The following is a 5,449-nucleotide window of genomic DNA, read 5'->3' on the forward strand; positions in this document are numbered from 1 at the left end:
GTACATAATGAAATTCTCCATCATAAGATTGATGGACAGTATTGCAGGAGTCCTTGGATCTCCTAGATGGGAATGCTGAATAGTTGAAAGCTGCTGAGATATTCACCATCCCACTACCAGGTCTAGAATTAGTGTCAGTCCTGGAAGTCAGCTCAGATCTCAGGTTGAAAGTTTCAGTTTCAGTATAACACAATTGTCTCATGCCAAGAGCACAATTATTTTAGTCTTAGTCAAGCTTCATATATAAACATTTAGGTCTTGCTTGAACCAGTAACCCTTTATATTCTTTGAAAAACTATAATGGATTATATGCCTGGAGATTATATGCTCTTCTTCAGAAGTATAATTAAAAGCTGGTTCTTTCCCCATGTGCATCAAAAAGAAAATCTAGATGTGGTTTCCTAACAATCAAGATATAACTTATCAAGAATTGAAGCATGTTTTATAAATGTTAGTCTTGAATAACAAGCACAAATTAAGAAAATAAATAAAAACAAATACACAAAAATCAATAATTACCATTTATATATCATAATTGTTAGGAAAACATGAGGAAACTAGATTTAATTTATCAACATTTTAATCCTCAAAACAGTCCTGCAAGGTATGTATTGTTGTCCTCATTTTCAGATGTAAAATGTTAAGTAATTTATCCAAGGATTTGAACTAATTGTTTCAGATCCAAAGTCTAGCTTTAACTTTATTTATTTATTTATTTTTTATACCACACCCACATTGTCGAAGAGACAGTCCACAGTCCTGGAGCATACCAAGCAGGGAGGTGACAATTAGATATTTGTGTTCCCCTGGATTCATGTTGAGCCAGTATAGTAAGTAAGCTAATGGTCCCCCAGACCGGCTCATGTCTTAATCCCCTGTATCTGTGACTTTTAGGTTGCATGGCTTTGGTGAATTAAGGTTGCAGATGGAATTAAGGTTTCTAATTAGTTGACCTTAAAAGAGAGAGATTTTTTTTTTTTTAATTATCTGATTGTGCTCAGTGAAATCACAAAGGTTTTTAAAAATGAAAGAGGAAGATGTCACTCTAGGAGAATGATCAGAGAGATACCACATGGCTGGCTGTAAAGATAGAGGAAGGAGACAATGAGTCAAAGGATGTAGATAGCTTTTAGAAACTGGAAAAACCAAGAAAATGGATTCTCCCCTAGAGCTTCCAGAAAAAATGCACCCTGCCAACATCTTAATTTTACCCTAATGAGACCCATTTTGGACTTCTGACTTCCAGAGTTATAATGCAATAAATTTGTATTATTTAAGCCACTAAGTTTATGGTAATTTGTTACAGTAACCATATAAATCTAATGCAGCTGATACATATGATACCCTCTGCTTCATCCATCTCTCATGCCTTCGTACCCAACTCACAGCTTCATCTTCCAATCTGGCCTCCCACTAGGTTTTGCCCCTAGACACTGGCGTTGTAGAACATTGAAGATCTTTTGACTTACCCAATGAGCAACACTGAGGACCCTAGCCTGGCAATATTCAGACCCACTCTTCTTTCAGATTTTAATTCCAAGGGCCTAACATTGGATAACTGTACACTAATAGTAGGACTCATAAGCGTGTAATGCTACATCATTATAAAGAATATATTGTGAGACAAAGTGAACTGAAAAGTAAATTAAATGCTTTGAAACTTTATAGCTTATTTAAGTTTGAAAAGGATTTCTTAAATTGTCTTTTCTAATAGTTTCATTTCAAATCCTTATATTTCAGGTGAAGAAACAGACTTAGAAAGGTTAACTGACTTCACAAAGATGTCATATCTAGTTAGTGGCAGTCAGATCCGAAAAAATTCTTCTGATTCTGAGTGCAAACACTTTTCTGGCCTTCACTTGACCTGAGTTTGATCTTATAGGTGAAGTAATCTTAGAAGACCTGGTAAAATAAATGTTTGTTTTCCTCAGTACTCTGAAGATAGCCTGATTTCTTTATCCTGAAATTTCAGCCCAGTACTTATTTTTTCCAACCTACTGCCATTAACTTAATTTTCCTTCTGCCTCCTCCTTCACTCCCCAATTTATGTAAACTCTGATTTACATCTGAACAGGAAACACACTCAAAATATATTCCTCAAATGTTTACCTACCAGTGCTCCAGGCAATACCAATAATGAAGAGCTAAACAAATATATATTTTTTATTGGTCATGAATATTTACTTTATGACGGTATCCTAATCCACTTTCAAATGGTTAGCAAATTCACTGGCACTCTTTACAGGAAAGTTTTTAAGTTTTCAAATAATTTGCCTTTATCCCAGGCCCGCAAAATAAAATCTTCTGGCCTTTAACTCTGACCTCTCATAAAAACTAGAGTGGTGTATGCTTAAATAATAATCAGAAAAAGTTTCTCTCTTTTAAAAATATTTTTGAAATTTTTAATTATAATTGGCATACAATAATATATTAGTCTCAGATATACAATATAGTAATTAGACATCTATATATCTCACGAGGCGATCACCCCAAAAAATCTAGTACCCATCTGACACCATACACAGTTGTTATTATATTATTGACTATATTCCTTTACATCTCCATGACTGTTTTGTAACTACCATTTTGTACTTCTTAGTCCCTTCCCCCTTTTTCACTGATTCCTCCAACCCCTTCCCATCTGGTAACCTTCAAATTGTTCTCTGTGAGTTCGTTTCTGTTTTTTTGTTAGGTTGTTTTGTTCTTTAGATTCCACATGTATGTGAACTCATATGGCATTGTCTTTCTCTAACTGGCTTACTCCACTGAGAACAATACCCTCTAGGTCCATTATGAAATATCTTTTTCCATCTCTTTACTTTTAATTTGTGTGTGTCTTTTAACCTGAAGTAAGTCTCTTGTAGGCAGTATACGGAAGAGTCTGGTTTTATTATCCATTCGACCACCCTATATTTTGATTGGATCCTTTAATTCTTTTTCATTCGAAGTACTTGTTGACAAATATGTAGTTATTGCCATTCTTTATTCATATTTTTAATACATACATTTCTTCTTTTAAAAAATTATTTTATTATTAGTTTCAAGTATATAGTACATTGATTAGACAGTTATATAGTTTATGAAATGATCCTCCTGATTGCTCTTTCTCTCCTCTGGCTCTATACCTCACCATTACATTACTGCTGACTGTAACAATTCAATTCCCATAATACTGACTTGGTGGTAATATACTCCTTTAGCTTTTTTTGTGCGTGTCCAGCTCTTTATCTGTCTTTTTTTTTCCCCCTCTCTTTAATTCTCCCCTACTTCCACCCCTGACCTATGGATGTTGCCTTTTCCTGTTTTTAGAACTGGATCTCTGAAGGCAGGGTGTCTCCCCGCCCATACGCTCGCAGCATGCACCCGAGGGCCTGGCACACCTGGGGCCTGGTACACCCGGGGTATGGTCTGTGGCTCCAGCTGGGGCTCGAACCCAGGACTTTCTGCATGTAAAGCAGATGTGCTAACCTCTACACTCTAGAGCCACCCCCTCTTTATCTGTCTTTCGATTTCAAATGAAAGTTTTGCTGGGTTGAGTAATTTGGTTGTAGGTCCTGAGTTTTCATAACTTTGAAAATTTTGTGCCGAGTTCTTCTGGCCTGCAAAGTTTCTGTTGAAAAATCAGCTGACAGTATTTATGGGACCTCCCTCACCTTGCTTTTGCTGCTTTTAAGATTCTCTCTTTGTATTTAATCTTTGACATTTTAATTGTGATGTGTCTTGGTGTGAACCTCTTTATGTTCATTTTGTTTGGGACTCTGCACTTCCTGGGCTTGTATGTCTATTTCTTTCAACAAGTTAGTGAAGTTTTCCGTCATTATTTCTTAAGATAGGTTTTCAGTTCCTTGCTCTCTCTCTTCTTCTGGCACCCCTGTGATGTAAATGTTGTTATGTTTGATGTTGTCCCAGAGGCCCCCTAAACTATCCTCATTTTTTTTGGATTATTTTTTCTTGTTGCTCTTCTGATTGGGTCTTTCACTACCCATCCCCTAAATCACTGATACTATCCTCTGCTTCATCTACTCTGTTCATTCCTTTAATGTACTTTTCATCTCAGATATTGTATTCTTCATTTCTGACTGGTTACTTTTTATGTTTTCCATTTCTATTTTTATATTTTCTGTCTCTTTGTTAAAGTTCTCATTGAGTTCATCTACTTTTTCCTTAAGTTCATTGAGCATCCTTATAATCAGTATTTTGAACTCTGCATCTGGTATATTGCTTGTCTTCACTTTGTTTAGTTTTTTTTTCTGGAGCTTTGTTCTGTTCTTTCATGTGGGACATGTTTTCTGTCTCCCCATTTTGACTGCCTCCCTGTGTTTGTTTCTATGTATTAGGTAGGGCTCCTAAGTCTCCCAGTCTTAGTAGAGTGGCTTTATGTAGTAGGTGTCCTGTAGGATCCAGTAGCACAGTCTTCCCTGGTCACCTGAGCCAGGTGCTCAAGGTGTGTCCATTGCATAAGTTATGTGTGCCCTCCTTATTTAGTTGAGCCTTAGTTGCTGTTTGCACTTCAGTGTGAGGAATTAACACTTGGGCTTACTGGTTATGAAGATTGACTGGTGAGAAGCTGACCCTACAGAGCAGGATTCACTTTAGCAGTGCTCTGGTGCCTGCTCAGTCTGCCTTTTGGGTTCGTCCTCCTCAGATACAGCCCTGGGTGGTACTCCAGCTCTATTGCTGATTGAAGCAGGCCATTGGGTATGCAGGCCTAAAGGCCCAGCTACAAGCCAAGTTCAGCCGCATCCTGTGCACTTCCAGGGCCACCTGGTAAGAGTCACCAAACAATGCACAGATGGCTGCTACCTGTTCTGGGCTTATAGGTACCTTGAGGGGCCAAGTCAAAAATTGAGTCTTGCTACTACTAATGCTGTGCTTGGGGCTGCTCAGCAGGTGGCACAGGGTATGCCAAGGCCAGATGCTGCTCCTTTGGGTTTTGTGAGCCCTTGAGAGATTTTTAGGAAGGTCCGCAGCACAAGCTAAGCCAGGCCATTTGTATGGAATAAAACACTGGAGGCAGCTTGGGTGAATTGGCAAATTGTGAGAGACAGAGTTGCAGGGAATCCCTTCAGCAGAGTGACGTGTGTTGTCCAGGTTGGTTGAGATCAGATATGGTGCCTGCTTGCATCCATATGCTTGGAGGGGGTTGGACTCAACCAAGTGGTTACTGCCGGCGTGTCCGTTTGGGAGAAGCCACCCCTCCAGCCCTCACCCTGAAGCTTGACAACTCAGTGTCTCCCTATATGCCCCTGCTGCTCCTCGAGCAGCTGTCCTAGAGCTGGAGCTCAGAGCGTGTGAGTTTGTCACCAAATAAGTTCGGATGTGGGCCCTTTAAGAGAAATGTCTGTGACTACTGAAGCCCTCTGTCTCACTCAGCCACAATCTTTGCTGGTTTTTCACAGCCAGAGGTCATGAAGACTTCTCTTCCCAACACTGGAACCCTGGGCTGGGA

The sequence above is a fragment of the Pteropus vampyrus genome, unplaced genomic scaffold (genome assembly GCF_000151845.1).
Source record: "Pteropus vampyrus isolate Shadow unplaced genomic scaffold, Pvam_2.0 Scaffold18, whole genome shotgun sequence".
NCBI lineage: Eukaryota > Metazoa > Chordata > Mammalia > Chiroptera > Pteropodidae > Pteropus > Pteropus vampyrus.